Raw genomic sequence first — 19194 nt, 5'->3', positions numbered from 1 at the left:
CAGTCGACCTCCACTGATCATGCACCACAGACAGGGGACCACGGACAGTATGAGCAAAAACAAGCTCATTAGGACTAAATCCTGTACTTTCCTGAACAACCTCCCTCGCTGCCAACAAGAGCCATGGCAAACCCTCCTCCCAATCTGCTCTTAGCTCTGTGCAGTAAGCGCGCAACAAAGATTTCAAATGTTGGTGAAAGCGCTCTAGTGCACCTTGGCTCTGAGGGTGGTATGCTGAAGCCCTGTTGTGTTTTATGTGAAGTTGTTTAAGGATTTGAGCAAACAGTCGAGATGTAAAGTTTGACCCTTGATCACTCTATTTTGGGAATGCCAAACACAGATATAAACTGACTCATGGCCTTAACAACAGACTTTGCAGAGATGGAACGTAGAGGATAAGCAGCTGGATACCTAGTTGACTGGCACATTACAGTTAGCAAGTAAGAATAACCTGACTTAGACTTGGGAAGAGGACCCACACAGTCAATAATCAGGTGCTCAAAAGGCTGACTCATTGCAGGAATAGGACACAAAGGAGCAGGTTTTATTGTTTGGTTAGGCTTGCCTGTAACTTGACAAGTATGGCATGTCTTTACATATGCAGAAACATCACATTTCATACGCGGCCAGAAAAAATGCCGAAGCACCCGATCATATGTTTTCCTTACACCCATATGTCCCGCAACATTATCATGAGCTGTCTGAATTATGGCTGTCCTAAATTTTAAAGGCAACACAATTTGCACAATAGGACCACCACTGAATGTCTCACCATGAGGAGCCCACATTCTAACTAAGACGTCGTCCAGGAGGAAATATCCCTGCTCCACCTTTCCTACCTGCATTGTAGACAAAACCAGATCATACGCAGCCTTCAGAGACTGGTCCGCTCTTTGCTCTTTCACCAGCTCTGAACGAGAAACACAAAGATCAGGTGGCAGTGACAATGCAAATTTCTTTACATCACATGGTTTTTCTCTCATATCAGTCATTGAACGAGTCACAGCACAGACTGAAATAACTGCTGGCTCCGATTCACTAAGTCCCTTAGTTCCCACAGAACCAGCTGCTAAAATGGCTTGCTCAGTTTCAGGGACTTCTGGAGATGACAAGGCTGCAACCCCTATAGTATTTGGCTGGATTGACACATTGGGTAGCTGTAGACTATCAACTTCTACAGTGTCTGGCCATACCCTACTTCCTGCCAGGTCGTTTCCCAGTATGATGTCAACTCCTTCCACTGGCAATTCAGGGCGAACACCAACCTCAGCCTCCCCCTGTACCAGATCACATGACAAGAACATTTTATGTACAGGTACAAAAAGAGTTGTCAAGCCCATCCCTCTGACCGGAATACAGCCCCCTGTATCTGTACGTGGAGAAAAGGGCAAAATAGCTTCCCTCACAAATGTGCGTAAAGCTCCTGAGTCCCTCAGTATTTTGACTGGAACCTTTATATCACCTCCAATTAGGCTGACAAACCCATCAGACATAAATGGGGCATAACCCAACTCAATTTCAGAAGATTCTATCCGTTTAACCTCCATTTGAAATGGAGCCACCAGTTTTTGATCACCTCCAAAATTGGGAGTATGAATAGTTGTAGCCAAACCAGCAGACTTCACATGGGCTGCTTTTGTTCTCTCGTTTAACAAGGGGCATTCCTTTTTCCAATGACCTTTTTGATGGCAATAATTACACACATTTGGATTACTTGTCCCATCAAATGGTTGATCCAATTTTGGGGAAAAATAATCTGTTTTCTGATATTTATCCTTGCTACCTCGCTCAAAGATACGCTTGTGTGTTAGCGCGTATTCATCGGCCAACACTGCAGCCTCCTTAGGACAGGTAACTTTGTGCTCATTAATATAGGTGGCAATGTAATCAGGCACGGATTGTTTAAATTGTTCTAGGACTACTAAATCACATAATTTGTCAACTGTGTTTACCCCAGATGAAGAGCACCAGCGATTAAAATGTGTGACCAAATCCCGTGCAAACTCCACATGTGTTTGTTTACCAGTCTTTCGCCAGCTCCTGAAGCGCTGACGATAGGCCTCAGGCACCAACTCATAAGCCTTCAAAACCGATGATTTTACCATGCTGTAATCTTTACAGTCCTCTGAAGATAGTGCAGAATAGGCTTCTTGAGCTTTACCTGTAAAGACACACTGCAACATTAAGGTTCGTTCTTCATCAGGCCAAGATCTGGAGTCTGCAACACGTTCAAACAGACAGGTTTCAACGTCATCCTCATTAAACTTTGGCATCAATCTCAAATTACTGGCAACATCAAAATGTGAACCAGTGGTTTGCCCATTTAAAGCAGATGCAGACATTTTCCTTCCCTAATTAATGCCAATTTTTGTAGTTCCAAATCCAATTTCATCTGTTCCTTTTTGTATTTAATTTTCTCCAGTTCTTTTTCATGATCCAATTTCAAAAGTATCAATTCTTTCTGTTGTTCAAATGTTAAGATATGTTTAGACACACTTATACCAGTCTCAGCCCCTTCCTCCATCAGCACACCACCTTCCTGCAAGTTAGCCTTGATAATACTCTTCAGGTTGTCCTTTGTGCGTTTGGGTTCCACTGCAACAGAGAAATGCTGAGCAACCTTAATCAGCTGCTCCTTGGTGCACTGCTCCAGCAGTTCCTCAGAAGGATGCTGAAGAAACTCCTCCACAATGTTAGCCATAACCAGCCAAATCTAGAAATCTTATCAAAATGAGGTACAAACAGAACATGCGATACAACAACTGGCAAACAAAAACCGGTGCCTCCCCATACTAAACTGACTAGTAAACTCATCTAACTAACTACAACTCATCCCTAGTCTTCGGACAGGTACCGGTGGCAAGTATTTATTCACTGTAACCCAGTGGCCTTGGAGAGCAACTGCATGAAACAGCGACCCCCCAACAAACCCTGGACGTGATCCTGAGCCAACCGCTCTAACCACCTTCCCCGCCACACTACAAGGACACCATGCAATAGACCCTCTAGTAGAGCCTGCTGCTATGCCTAACCGAAGAGAACACCAGTTAAAATATTGCCATCAAGTTTATCACAGCTTGTTCACCTCAAAATGAAAAGCCCAAAAAGGAAGGGAAAAAAACAAAAAAAACAGATTAGAATAAAGCTCCCCCAAACCAAAACAACACTACAGCCATGTGCAATACTCCATCCAAAATCAACACAAAGTACTACCAAAATCCAACGTGACGAGCCCCCATTTTGTCACAACCTGGCTCGGAGGTAGGACAAAAGATGGAGACCACACATGACTTCAAACTAGAAAACATAAATTTATTGAATTAAACAAAAATAACTATGTATGTCAGTTCATCAGTAATGTTTGTAATGTATGGGTGGGTGGGTGTGTGTGTGTGTGTGTGTGTGTGTGTGTGTGTGTGTGTGTGTGTGTAAGATAAAACAAAAATATAAATTACCGAAGTTCAAACAAACCCAGCAACTCAAAACAGGAGAGAGAGACTGAATGCTCAGAGCTCTATTTATAAAGGAGCATTCACACCAATCCAGGTGCTGCCCATCTCTCATGATGAGCCACCTCCCAAACAACCAATCAGAGGCCATGAGGCCGTCACAGCTGTCACAAGACAAGTTTGATTAATGAAAAGATGTGAGTGAGTTTCTAGTGCAACACACTGTAACCATTATTCAAGTATAAGTCATTCATAGAACAGTAAACATACAAAAATACTTAATATGTAGCTCAACAGTGATTGGTGCAACAGTTCTTACATTCAGTTCCATAGACGTAGTTGAATTTCCAGGGCAACACACTAATTGTTGTATAAGTATACATTTCATTCAAAATGGTAGACATATAAAAATAATACTTCATATGTATCTTAAAGTGCTTATTGCAGCAGTTTATATACTTGAGTGTAGTCCAAAGCTTAGGTTAAGGAATAAAAACTGGATTTACTAAAATAGTGAGCATACTTCAACAGGCACTGCTCTTCCTTGTAGGGACCGGTGGAAAAAAGGGAGAAGGCTTTTCCATCTCAGACCACCTCAGCCGAACCACTGCATGAGCAGGTTGTCGTGTCCGAGGTTGTCTGCCATGGTCTCTGCAGCTCTCTCAGCCCCACGCCGGACGTAGCTGTCACCAATGATCCATACATTCACTGGATGGAGAAAAAACATTATAAAGAGAAATGTATCAGAGTATAAGCCATAAAGACAAAGAGGACATAACACTTTTAATAGATTAGCTCCACACAGTTAACTTATCTATAAATACATTATTCCCTTGAATTATATAGGCTATAAGTAGCTAGTTATTGTTAGTTAGTTAGTTAACTAACTAACTAACTAACACGTCAATACAGTGTAAAGTTAACATTAGCATTTAGCATTAGCTTCAACGTTACATTCATAGACTGTATGTTACATTACACATGTAACTAACATTACTCCTCTCTTAATATTTGATGATTATATACATGCATGCAATTAGCTATGTCACATTACTAAGTTATTTTAACACTTGGCTGTAAAGTTTATGAGTTTACCTCAAATTGTGGTTTTCCATCCGTTTTCTGTTGCCGGTGCGTGGGTTACGGTGGGTAGGGCAGGCAGGTGTGCTGAGTTGGATCTCTATCAGTGAACTGTATAGAGATCCAGCCCTCACAGCCATAGGCTTGCAACCTCCACGTCCCGCCCATTGTCCCGCCCACACTTCCGTCGATGACTCCGCATCATGCCCATATAAGTAGAATCCGTGTTCTTTTCTTCCCGGCATGCACCGGAAATTTTCAAGATGGTGCTGCCTAGATTCGATACTATTGGCTTCCGAGCAGCAGTCCACAAACCAATGGGTGACGTCACGGATGTTACGTCCATTTCTTATATACAGTCTATGGTCCCGACCAGCGAGCGTCCACCAGAGGGGAAGAGCGAGGAGGGTCTGCTCAGAGCAGTGGCAAGCAGAGCTTCCACTATTTGTCTGGTGATGCGTTCAGGGTCTGCTAAGAAAGCGAACAAAGAGATATTTAACACCTAGGCTAACAGGCTACAGCCAGAGCAGTACCTACGGTGTGCATACCGTGTTTTTTTTAAATCATCCATACCAACTGCAGCAGGACAGCAACCACCTTGACCAAAAGGGTCCACCGCGGCGGGAGCGGAGAAGGTAGCGTGTGGTCAGGAAGCAGGCGGGCCTTCAAGCCAGGAAGTGAGAGAGTGAGGGAGGGGCACAGCCTCCTTTTATCCCTTCGCCCCATGCACTGATTGGTCAACGAGCCGGATGGGGTGCCAGGTAGCAGGTCCACCTGCCTTCTAGAGTGGTGGCATATCATAGAAAGATGAGCTTCTGTAGTTTAATTTAACACCTTACATGACTGAGTTGAGCAAGCGGATATATAGTCAAGCCCGAAATTATTCATACCCCTGGCAAATTTTGACTTAAAGTTACTCTTATTCAACCAGCAAGTTGTTTTTTGACCGGAAATGATACAGGCGTCTCCCAGAAGATAATAAGACAATGTACAAGAGGCATCATTGTGGAAAAAAAAATCTGTCCGCTTTTATTTACATTTGAACAAAAAGTGGCATGTCCAAAATTATTCATACCCTTCTCAATAATCAATAGAATAGCCTTTATTGGCTATTACAGCAATCAAATGCTTCCTATAATTGCTGACCAGGTTTTTGCATGTCTCCACTGGTATTTTTGCCCATTCATCTTTAGCGATGAGCTCCAACTCTTTGAGGTTGGAGGGTCTCCTTGCCATCACCCTGATCTTAAGCTCCGTCCACAGATTCTCAATTGGATTCAAGTCAGGACTCTGGCTGGGCCACTGCAAAATGTTAATGTTTTTGTCTGCCAACCATTTCTTCACCACTTTTGCTGTGTGTTTTGGGTCGTTGTCGTGCTGAAATGTCCACTGGTGCCCAAGGCCAAGTTTCTCTGCAGACTGCCTGATGTTGCTGTTGAGAATCTTGATGTATTGCTCTTTTTTCATGGTGCCGTTTACTGTGATTAGGTTCCCTGGTCCATTGGCTGAAAAACACCCCCAAAGCATTAGGTTCCCACCACCATGTTTGACAGTGGGGATGGTGTTCTTAGGGTTGAAGGCTTCTCCTTTTTTACGCCAAATGAAGGACACATCATTGTGGCCAAACAATTCAATTTTTGTTTCATCTGACCATAAAACAGAAGACCAGAAGTCTTCTTCTTTGTCCAGATGAGCATTTGCAAAGGCCAATCAGGCTTTTGTGTGCCTTATCTGGAGAAGTGGCGCTCTCCTTGGTCTGCATCCGTGGAACCCAGCAGTCTGCAGTGTCCATTGGACTATCTGCCTTGAGATGTTGCCACCAGCAGAGCCCAGATTCACCAGGATGGCCTTGCTGGTGATCCTTGGATTCTTTTTCACCTCTCTCACTATCCTCCTGGCCAGTACAGGTGTCACTTTTGGCTTCCAACCACGTCCTCTGAGATTTTCCACAGTGTGGAACGTCTTGTATTTTTTAATAATACTTTGCACTGTAGCCACTGGAACCTGAAAACATTTAGATATGGCCTTAAATCCCTTTTGTATTTGTGAGCAGCCACAATGCGCAGACGCAGATCCCCAGAGAGCTCCTTTGTCTTAGCCATGACTGTCCTCAAACCAACTGCAGAGAGCTGATGTTTTTCACCTGTTGAGTTGATTAAAACAACTGTTCCCAATGAATCAGGGTAATTAGGATGCTTTAGAACAGCTTGGACTATTTGGAATGGTATAGAACTTTGGATTTTCCCATAGACTGTGACAGTTTACAAAGGGTATGAATAATTTTGGACATGCCACTTTTTGTTCAAATGTAAATAAAAGCTGACAGATTTTTTTTCCCACAATGATGCCTCTTGTACATTGTCTTATTATCTTCTGGGAGACGCCTGTGTCATTTCCGGTCAAAAAACAACTTGCTGGTTGAATAAAAGTAACTTTAAGTCAAAATTTGCCAGGGGTATGAATAATTTCGGGCTTGACTGTATGTGTACTGCTGCATTTCATCTCAACTGTCCCTTATATTCACGGAGCCGTTATTTTTTTAGTTAATTGTTTAAGTTATTGCCAAACAAACTGTGTTTGAGAAAAATACACTTGGACTGTTGCTTTGGTAGAGCTGAAGCCTCATCTTTTGGAAACATTTTTTAAAAAACCCCACCATTTTATTAACTTTTTACAGGCAGTAAAGGATTGCAGCGCTCTCCTGACCCGGTACTGGGGCTGTCGGGTCCAACAGGTTAAATGGACAGTAAAAGAGAAATTCCAGGGCTAATTGTATAGAAGTCCATTCCTTGTTGTCACTGATAGCAATCCATTAGCCTCTTAAGCCCCAACCTCTTTTTTAGGTTTCTGCCATAGACTGTAAAAAGAATATCTGAAACCGGCTTTTGCCCATCTGAAACCGGCTTTGCTGACCTGGATGGGCTTTGCGTTGTTTCAGGTTTTGCTTTGTCCATCTTTTCTTTTCTTCACCTCACACATTCTTAACTTAGTCACCTTATCTTATTATTTTAATCTTTAGTTATTCTTTATATAAGTTTTTGTAATCTTGTAACTTTCACCAGCAACGTACAGAGAAAAGGCCCTATAAGTAAACACGTCATTAAGTTTTGCATTCAGCCTGTTTTTGACATTTTTGATGATTTTGACGTGTGGCCAACGCTGAGATCTCTCCACAAAGTTATCAAACAGTGAACTAATTAAATTGGAATTTTCCTCCATCTTTCATCAACCTGAGAGAGCTTTTTGGGCCGACAAACGTCTGTTAACCCTACGAGTCATCATAACTGAGAGGAACAAAGTCTGCTAGCAGAGAACCACCGGAGCCAGGCAGTCTGACGGAAGGCCAGCCGACCCGGACCATCCTCACCCCGCCCAGACCTGCGACGATCTCTGAGATCTTCCACTTGGTGTGCGTACATGTGGTTCTGAAGGACGGACAGCTGAGACCCTCCATGGATGAAAGTAGGATCCAAATATTGCATTAATCAAGGGTTGATGTCAGATCGAGTAATTCAAATTTTCTTAAAAAGTAAAACTCAGTAAAACTTACTTAAACTTAAGTTTTCTTAGTTTCCACATAATTACATATCCTTCATTTAAATGCATCATTCACCATCCATCCATCCATCCATCCATCTTCTTGCCGCTTATCCGGGGTCGGGTCGCGGGGGCAGCAGCCTAAGCAGGGAAGCCCAGACTTCCCTCTCCCCAGCCAATTCGTCCAGCTCTTCCAGGGGGACCCCGAGGCGTTCCCAGAGACATAGTGTTTCCAGCGTGTCCTGGGTCTTCCCCGGGGTCTCCTACCGGTGGGACGTGCCCTGAACACCTCACCAGGGAGGCGTCCGGGAGGCATTCTGATTAGATGCCCGAACCACCTCATCTGGCTCCTCTCGACGTGGAGGAGCAGCGGGTCTACTCCGAGCTCCCTCCGGATAACTGAGCTTCTCACCCTATCTCTAAGGGAGAGCCCAGCCACCCTACGGAGGAAGCTCATTTCGGCCGCTTGTACCCGCGATCTTGTTCTTTCGGTCACTACCCAAAGCTCATGACCATAGGTGAGGGTAGGAATGAAGATCGACTGGTAAATCGAGAGCTTCGCCTTTCGGCTCAGCTCTCTCTTCACCACGACGGATCTGTGCAGAGTCCGCATTACTGCAGACGCCGCACCGATCCGCCTGTCGATCTCCCGTTCCATCCTTCCCTCACTCGTGAACAAGACCCCGAGGTACTTGAACTCCTCCACTTGAGGCAGAATCTCATCCCCGACCCGAAGAGTGCACTCCACCCTTTTCCGGTTGAGGACCATGGCCTCGGATTTGGAGGTGCTGATTCTCATCCCGGCCGCTTCACACTCGGCTGCGAACCGATCCAGTGAGAGTTGGAGGTCACGGTCTGATGAAGCCAACAGGACCACATCATCTGCAAAAAGCAGTGACCCAATCCTGAGGTCACCAAACCAGACCCCCTCCACACCCTGGCTGCACCTAGAAATCCTGTCCATAAAAATTATGAACAGGATCGGTGACAAAGGGCAGCCCTGGCGGAGTCCAACCCTCACTGGAAACAAGTCCGACTTATTGCCGGAAATGCGGACCAAGCTCTGACATCGGTCATACAGGGAACGGACGGCCCTTATCAGCGAGTCCGATACCCCATACTCCCGGAGAACCCCCCACAGGATCCCCCGAGGGACACGGTCGAATGCCTTCTCCAAGTCCACAAAACACATGTGGACTGGTTGGGCAAACTCCCATGCACCCTCAAAGATCCTGCAGAGGGTGTAGAGCTGGTCCACTGTTCCACGGCCCGGACGAAAACCACACTGCTCCTCCTGAATCCGAGATTCGACTATCCGACGGACCCTCCTCTCCAGCACCCCCGAATAGATCTTACCAGGGAGGCTGAGGAGTGTGATTCCCCTGTAATTGGAACACACCCTCCGGTCCCCTTTCTTAAAAAGGGGGACCACCACCCCAGTCTGCCAATCCAGAGGCACTGCCCCCGATGTCCACGCGATGCTGCAGAGTCGTGTCAACCATGACAGCCCCACAACATCCAGGGCCTTGAGGAACTCATCCAACCCCGGGGCCCTGCCACCAAGTGGCTTTTTAACCACCTCGGCAACCTCAGCCCCAGAGATAGGAGAGCCCACACCCGAGTCCCCCGGCCCTGCTTCCTTACCGGAAGGCGTGTTGGTGGGATTGAGGAGGTCTTCGAAGTATTCCTTCCACCGATCCACAACGTCCCGAGTCGAGGTCAGCAGCGCACCGTCCCCACCGTACACAGTGTTTACGGCGCACTGTTTCCCCCTCCTGAGACGCCGGATGGTGGTCCAGAATCTCTTCGAAGCCGTCCGGAAGTCTTTTTCCATGGCCTCACCGAACTCCTCCCATGTCCGGGTTTTTGTCTCAGCAACCGCCCTAGCTGCGCTCCGCTTGGTCTGCCGGTACCTGTCTGCTGCCTCCGGAGTCCCACAGGCCAAAAAGGACCTATAGGACTCCTTCTTCAGCCTGACGGCATCCCTCACCGCTGGTGTCCACCAGCGGGTTCGGGGATTGCCGCCCCGACAGGCACCGACCACCTTGCGGCCACAGCTCCGGTCGGCCGCCTTAACAATGGAGGCACGGAACATGGCCCACTCGGACTCAATGTCCCCCGCCTCCCCCGGTACATGGTTGAAGCTCTCCCGGAGGTGTGAGTTGAAACGCTCTCTGACAGGAGACTCTGCCAGACGTTCCCAGCAGACCCTCACAATGCGTTTGGGCCTGCCATGTCTGACCGGCATCCTCCCCCACCATCGGAGCCAACTCACCACCAGGTGGTGATCAGTTGACAGCTCCGCCCCTCTCTTCACCCGAGTGTCCAAGACATGCGGCCCCAAGTCCGACGACACGACTACAAAGTCAATCATCGAACTGCGGCCTAGGATGGGGGGGGGGCGTTCCTCCCAATCACACCCTTCCAGGTCTCACTGTCGCTACCAACATGGGCGTTGAAGTCCCCCAGCAGAACGAGGGAATCCCCAGGGGGAGCGTTTTCCAGCACCCCCTCCAAGGAGTCCAAAAAGGCTGGATACTTTGAGCTGCTGTTCGGACCATAGGCACAAACAACAGTCAGGATCCGTCCCCCCACCCGAAGGCGGAGGGAGGCCACCCTCTCGTCTACCGGGGTAAATTCCAACATACAGGCACCAAGCCGGGGGGCAATAAGTATTGCCACCCCTGCCCGGCGCCTGACACCAGTGGCAACTCCAGAGTGGACAAGAGTCCAACCCCTCTCAAGGAGACTGGTTCCAGAGCCCTTGCTGTGCGTCGAGGTGAGGCCGACTATATCTAGCCGGAACTTCTCAACCTCACGCACCAGCTCAGGCTCCTTCCCCACCAGAGAAGTGACGTTCCACGTCCCTAGAGCTAGCTTCTGCAGCCGAGGATCGGACCGCCAAGGTCCCCGCCTTCGGCTGCTGCCCAGCTCACTACACACCCGACCCCTTTGGCCCCTCTCACTGGTGGTGGGTCTGTGTGAGAGGGGTCCCATGTCCCTTTTTCGGGCTGTGCCCGGCTGGGCCCCATGGGTGAAGGCCCGGCCACCAAGCGCTCGCCTCCGAGCCCCACCCCCAGGCCTGGCTCCAGGGGGGGGCCCCGGTGACCCGCGTCCGGGCAAGGGACACGAAAGACCAACTATGTTGCTCGTCATTGGGGTCTTCTGAGCTACCTTTTGTCTGGCTCCTCCCCCGGGACCTGTTTGCCATGGGAGACCCTACCAGGGGCATAAAGCCCCCGACAACTGAGCTCCTGGGGTCATTGGGACACGCAAACCCCTCCACCACGGTAAGGTAGTAGCTCAGGGAGGGGTCATCATTCACCATCATCTTTCATTCATGTGGCTATATCGAGTAATATCTTGAATTCATATTGCATTGTATCATTGCATTTATTTATACATCATTTATTGATAGTGTGTAGTTAATAAAATCCATAAAACTCAATCAATGGTGTATGTCTATTCTTTGAAGTGATACAGGGGATCTATTGAACCGTAGAGCCATGAACTTTAGATATTTATCTGATTCAGAAATGTGTGGATTTATTAATTATTATGATTTATTGATTTATTAATTGGCTAATCAAACAACCAATTAAGTAAAAATCTTTTCCTTCTTACGAAGGTGGTGCCCCTTATTACGAGAGCTATTTTTAATATATTTTAATTTACGTAATTCGCTACAAAGTTACTGAACTATATATTTCACTTTTATGTCTTTATTGGTGATCATCACAGACATTTTTCAACATACAGTTTTTGAGGGTTTTGTTAAGATTTTTCAATTTTTTTGAAAAATTAACCAAACCTGTATACATAAAAAGTAACTGAAGTTTGAATCAAAATGAAACATATTTATTCATCAACAATAATAAAAAACACACACAACTATTTACACTGACTGTAAAGTCCAAATATAACAATTTATCAACAATAATAAAAATAAACTGTAAATTGTAAAAAATCACACATTTACATTGACTAAAAACAGCTCCTCCTGAGTCTCCTTTTCCTCTCTTCTGCTTGTCGTGCCAGAGCTGGAAACTGTTCTTTTTGTCAAATTCTGTCAGAGTCATCACTTGTATAGTAGATGGGCATGCATGTGATGGGGGTAGAGGCAGACGGTGGAGTAGCTGCTGAGTCTTCTGCAAACTTGCAACATCTCTTTCAGCAACTGCTCTCTGAAGGTCTTTTGGGTGTGCGACTTTCTCTGGGTAGGGTTCTGCAACTTCAGCAGCTCCTTGTATAGCAGGAAGCTGTTCACCACTGTGATGTCCACAAAATGATTAAAAAAAAGTTTTGTACCATTTCATAGTCTTGTGGCTGATGCTGTAGTAGTCTGTCAGTGCATCCGATAGGTCCACACCTCCCATGTTGTGGTTATAGTCCACTACAGCGTCAGGGACGGGTACAGACTTTACCTGCCACACACCAGCTTCCTTCACCCTCCTCTTGACCGTCTGTCCAGTGAAGGCCTCATGCACCGACGAGCACATGGTCACTTCCCGTGTATCCATCCATTTCACATAGAGGAGGTTGCTGCGCCGTATCCAACACAGATCTCCCCTCTCAGCTTTCTTAGGCTGGTAATTTGCCTGGGTCTGAGGAAAACCAACACGATTTCCACAACAGCTGATGAACTAATTTGCCAAATCCTGGACCAGGGCAGGGCTTGTGTAAAAATTGTTGGTATACACAGTGTAGCCTCCACCGAACACAGCTTTAAAGTTTTAAAGAACTTACCCACTGCTTTGATTGTCTTGGACTGTTGTCCTCTTCTTCTTTTTCTTCTGTGAGGGCCTCTTAACCAAACTTGGCCCTGGACACTGATCTATAACAATAACAGACAAACATTTGTTAGTGAAATCTCAGGTAAGATGGATATTCAGGGTTCATATGTATTAAGCGCCGAGTGTAAAATCTGACTACCAAAAACTGACAGCTGACTGCTTAAAGGTCAGAGTTCAAAACAGTAAGCAGCGTTGTACCGTTGAACATTACAAAATAGTTCTTCCTCATAACTGCATTACCGTGCGATCGGTCTAATCAGTGGCAACACAGAGTTATAAGGACGCTTTGCTCTCTTGTGCTTCATTTATAGTCACACACGCGCTGTCACTCTCTAGTGCGTGCTCTTGCTCGTTCACCCAGATTCCGGGACATTACGTCTCATTTGTGGGCGTCATAGAGACGCTATCAATATGCGGGAGACTCCCGGAGCTTCTGGGAGAGTTGGGATGTCTGCACGGTGTAAGTTGACCGGCTAGTTTGTATGTTATTACTCATTGTTGAACGTTACCGCTGTGAAACAATCAGAAAATAACGTGTTATTGATCTGATTCACCGGCTTCATCCTCTCTACCTCACTCACCTCTCCCTCCCTCTTCATCCTCTCTACCTCACTCACCGCTCCCTCCCTCTTCATCCTCTCTACCTCACTCCACCACAGTTAACACAGCATCGTCTTGTAGCCGCTCTCTGACGGAGCAACTCTGTCCTCCATTCAGTGTTTCGAACTTTTATAAATAACAGGGAGGCGGAATAAAGTTTAGTATCCCTGCATTGAACACCGCTGTAGCCGTCTCCAGCTGTCTCCATGTTTCAAAGGCATCTCCTATACATACCCTTGTTTTGTTTCACAAATTGTCACGACGTATTTGAGAGTCATAATGAGGCTGTTTTTTTTTTTTGTAACATCAGACATTATCTGCAGTGTTCCTAGCTGCAGCTCAGTGGCAACTGGCAACCTGGCTGCTGAAACACTACTGACTTGGTGATTGGTAGCTAGGTGGTGGGTGGAGCATCAGTACTAACTTGATGATTGGTAGATAGGTGGTGGGTGGCACATCAGGCCAAAACATAGAATGACAACATAAACATTACTTGTGGGCTGCAACTGAGTTTTTCAAATGTGAATATTCTGGCTGGACTACTACTGTCAGTGATATCAGTGTTTGAAATTAACATGATTCCTTAATGTCTGGTGACATTTTAGGGCCATTTTATGGTTACTTGGAATATTTGTTACATACAGCTACTTTAAGTGATGGGTTAAAGTATGAAACACAACCACGAGGGTCCTTTGTCAAAAGACAGGAGTTTATGTAAATTTCATAATAAATGCTGTTTAACTCACCATCTGTATCTGAACTCTCATCCTCACTGCAGGGCTCATGTCTCTTCTTAAGAGAACCTCCATCTGAAAAACATGCAAACAAAAAGTATTATTATTATTATCTAATCCACACCCATCCCAATTAAATTGATTAAATTCTCACTATCACTATCTGTTCAATTCATTCTTTCTGTCCACTAACATCTGTTGATCTTCCACCTACCTGAGCATCTACTCCACTGTATGAAACTCCCCAGAGTATATCTACCGTACCAGCCTAGAAGCCTTAGTCATTTGACCTGTATCTGCCTGTCTACCCATATGATGTTGACAGTTTGTTTTTTAGTCTTTGACCTGCGTTTCTCAACCCTTTTGGTTTGCCTCCACTCATTGTTTTTGTATTGATAACATCATCCTCACATCCTCACATTTGAGATGGTAGAACTCACAAATATTTGAGATTTTTTGTTTTAAATTGTTAAAATATTATTGAAATAATAGTACAATTAGTCTACTAGCTCTACTATAGATGAGTTTAAAATGGACCGTTTTTTACTTTTAAAAACTGACCTTCATCCACCTCGTCACCTTGTCTTCTCTTTCTCTGTGGGACACTCTGAGGTCGATGTGGGGCTTTTGGGAAAGATGACGACAGCTCAATATTAGTGCTCAGTATTCAAACAATCCTAATGCAAACACTTACCTAAAAGAGCTCCATATATGAGTTACAAACATTGGTCTTGACCTACTCATTAGAGTAAGACTGATATTGAAGACATAAGTCCAGCTATAGTAGATTGTACAGAGAAAAAAGGATCTGTTACAGTGCATCAGTTGTGTCAAGATTGTTCCCTGTGAGAGTGCTAGTGCCTTGTTCCATTGCAAAGGAGCTCACTTATATTGACAATTTGAAATGTCTGTAAAAGTCACGGTGAACCTTGATGTCATGCCTCGTGAACCTTGCAACTTGTTCCAGCTCTTGTTCACTCAGATCCAGGAGTTGGCAGAATGTGGCAACCTGTTTTCTTAATTTGGTTGAAGTCAGGAGTTCAGGGTTTTCTGCTTTGCTTTCCTGTGCAAATTGTCATATCCACGTATGTTTGTCATCATGCCAGGTCTTGCAAAGAGATAGGGATTTTCAGCAGGTACACCAGCTTCATCTCCCCTTTTAATCAACAAGTCAAGTCACTTATATGCAAGTTAGTAGCTTGCTCAGCTCCTTCTCTAATGGTGACAAGGTTTCATAAATGTCCTCATTCATGGGATTTGTGCTTGTCTTCTTGTAGGCTTCAAGAGTCAAGCATGATGCTTTCATATTTTATTTAAAGACAGTGACTTGTGCCAAAAATGTCTCGTTCAGCATCTGGTATGCTGTTAAACTCGGCCAGAGGCGGTCCTGGCTAGTTTTGCGCCCTGGGCGGACCGACCCCCCCCCCCCCCCCCCCAACACAAGCACAATATTGAACTATTTATGTTATTTTATTACATATGTTATTAAATACAAAAGTTAACAAGAGTAGAGAAAGAAATTAAGATAAATAAATTACATGTAGTATGTTAACACCAATGTAAATTGCACAAATCCTTCACCACACAAAAATAAGGTGAATAAATGAAATATAGTATGTAAAACTTTTTTTTTTTTTTTTGAATTTTATTTATTTTTTTATTTATTGCATTTTCACATAATCCAATAACTTACATGTAGCTATAACGGGTCTGTATTAATTTTATAAATTTATTACTATTTATTTGGAACCAGCAGTTTTTGTTGTGTGGCCTGGGATCATAATCATCACAGGTCAGTCTATCCCTCGCCCCCCTCCCCCCCTTGCTTTTCCTCTGAGAGTGAGACTCACTCACAACCTGCTCACAGCCTCTGCAGTCGCAAGTTGATCCCCCGCCCCTCCCCTTTGCCTTATCTTCTGACACACACAACCTGTATACATGACTCTCAGCAGCAAGTTGACGTGATAGTAGGGGCGCCTCATCGCCCACTGCACCAACTTGATGTGGAAATGAGCGGTATTAGTTTTTTTTTTTTTGAGAGCGTCATGCGCCCCCAAGTAGATTGCGCCCTGGGCGGTTGCCCACTTTGCCCATAGCAAAAACCGCCACTGAACTCGGCTGTTGTGTCAGTTCTCCCCTTGTGCCATCTTCTACTGTCCTGAGATGATTCCTCAGCGCTATCACATTTTTGAGGGGGGTTCTGTGAAGTCAGCTGTAATCTTGTTTGGTTTGTCTGTTGTCAGTTTTGTCACTTTTAAAATCCTCCATCAAAACTGAATCATAACAACTATTCTAGTGAAGAGTCTACATCAGTATAGAGTAAAGACTTCATAAAGACATACTTGTTTTGGCCTCACAGCCATTGTTTACCAAAGAGAAGAATGAAAAGCTTATGTTCTAAACAATTTTAACTAATATAATTCCAGTCACAGGCAACAAGTAGTAGCATATTTAACAGAACCATGGACATAAATGTTTTATATTATGAATGAAGACATTTGATATATTCATTATGTATTACATTTAAAATAGCATCCACATACTTCATTTATAAATTACAAAACTGAAAACTGAATTGGACATTGAGCAACTTTTCATAAGTAAATTAAGTTACATTTCACACACAGTAGTCTGCATACTTGAATTTAGTGAATTGCATAAGTCTGCATAAATAATACCCATTACTCTTACATCTCAAGATACCCACCAGACAAATGTTTATAGGTCCCATTATACACGCAGTACTAACTTTATATACTACACCTATAACCTGCTTCAATTCAACAGCTATTAATACATTTTACATTTACAATATTAATGTTTAGTAAATGCTATAGTTTTTGTTGACACATTGGCCTTCGCCACACTGACAACAAACTGAAACCTTGATGGAGCACACAAGTCTTCCAGGCCCTTCATAGTCTTGTCCATGTCGTTAGCAGCCAACATAAATCGGCCAAGCTCCCTCATTCTCTGTGCAATATACTGGTGTCTTGACTTCACACACCCATGTTTTGCAAAAAGTGCTTCACCGTACCTGCAAATCAAAGAATCTGTCCTGATGTGAAAGGATACATCGTCTTGTCGCATGTTATTGATGATCTTTTGACATCAGCCTCGGTCTCATGTGGCGTCAGGTGTCCCACGGCCTGCCCGCTGTCCTTTGTTGTGATGTCCTCGTCGCTTCAGTTCATTGGTAGATGGTCTGAATTGTTGACAGAAAATGTCCATTTGTGTTGCAAATTCCTCTCCCCCATTTTGGACTGAGGGGAGGTGAGTAGCAGCTTCTTTCATGTTGTTGTATGTCCATGGTCTGAAGATTAGCTGAGAGTTTCCGTCTCCTCCAGCTACTTCAAGCATAGGTACAATTAATATGGAGTCTTGTCGTGTTCTGCTTTCGTCCCATGGGGAAGGGGTGAGCGGTGCACAATATTTTGTAGCGTATGGTGGAGGTGGAAGTCCTTGTCTTTCCACCCTTGGGTATGGACTTGGCCGTGATGGTGTGGTTATGGCTGTGGCTGTCATCATTTCCGGAGCGCTGGCTGCTCCTCCTTGGTGCTGGCTGTCTTCTGGGCGGAGCAGAGTCCAGATAAGGATCTTGTTTGAGCTTTCATAATAGTCAAATCTCTCCTGCTTCATGGTGCTGCAGCCAGGTTTTCTGCCTGCGCAAGGCTGAGAAAGAGTGCTCAGATGCCGCGACAGATATGGGCCAGACAGAGTTGAATGAACATTAATTATATGAAAAAGATAAATATAAGTCAGACAAATTGAGTTTAAATTCAGATTTGTTATTATTATTATTACAGTAATTAACTAGTTAATTAACTATTGGTGTAAAACTGAAAACTCAACCACACATACGTGCTGGACAGAGTGGGGGCACTACACACATCTACAACTACACCCCTCACTCACTTAGAAAAGATGTAAAACTGAAAACTCAACCACACATACAGTAGCATATGTGCTGGATATAGTGGGGGCACAAACAGTGTCTTGATCTTGATTTTCGGTGGGGGAGGTGTCCAGCTCGAAGGTGATGGGTTGAGGGGGATGGTTACAGTGCTTGTCTTTCAAAGCGAATGCCCCCCGTCCCCAGCTAGCCCGCACTCACATTACCTCAAAACCGAAGTGTACTCAAGCACGGTTGCCTCCGACATAAGCGTTGAGCGAAAACATAACGCGAGCTGCGCCGGTAACACACAACACAGCCGATCAATTAACACAACGCACTATGATTAAAAAGTACAAGCATGTTCTTTTGAGTCATGCCTGAGTCATGCAGTAACCTACTACAGATACTTGTGTAAAAAAGACGTACTGATTTCATTCATGCTCGCAGCCTCTCCAGCGGAGCAGCTATAGAACAGACTTAGTTTAACTGAATGACTTAGAAGTCACCAAATGACTTGCTTTAACGAATTTCGTTAGTTTATATAATGCAGATTTGTAAAATATTACTTTTATGAGGGTCACAGTCACTGACTGTAGAAACTTAGCATTTCATAATTGTGGTAGCAGCAGTGCAGCAGATGTAATGAAGTCCACGCAGCACGTTGGATGCAAACTAATATTAAGCCTATAGCCTATTCAGTATAATGTTGATGGACATAAATTGAGTTATTTTGCCTTAATAATGATAAAATGATACACAAAAAAATGGTCGGATTGGGAACCCATATAATATTAACACTACGTATTAAATAGCGTGTCCTGTTATAAATCACTAGACAGGGTTTGTCTCATGGGCTGTTTCTTGGTTTGACAGTGACAGTGATCAGTCAGAGGAATTAAGTGTCCGCGAGTGTTTCCTGTGACGAACGGTGTCCTGTCAGATGTACGGCAGCTTCAATTGCATCTGTACTTTCTAATGGATTAACTATATTGTACCCTTCATTCGGCTACTTTATACAGAAGAATAGAAGTAAAACAAGTAATATTAGTGTATATAATATTTAGCCTCGTATTTTAATCAGGTTCAATCACAGGGTTGTAACGTGA

This window comes from Scomber japonicus, chromosome 14 (genome assembly GCF_027409825.1).
Source record: "Scomber japonicus isolate fScoJap1 chromosome 14, fScoJap1.pri, whole genome shotgun sequence".
Classification (NCBI taxonomy): domain Eukaryota; kingdom Metazoa; phylum Chordata; class Actinopteri; order Scombriformes; family Scombridae; genus Scomber; species Scomber japonicus.
This window is presented reverse-complemented; position numbering follows the sequence as displayed.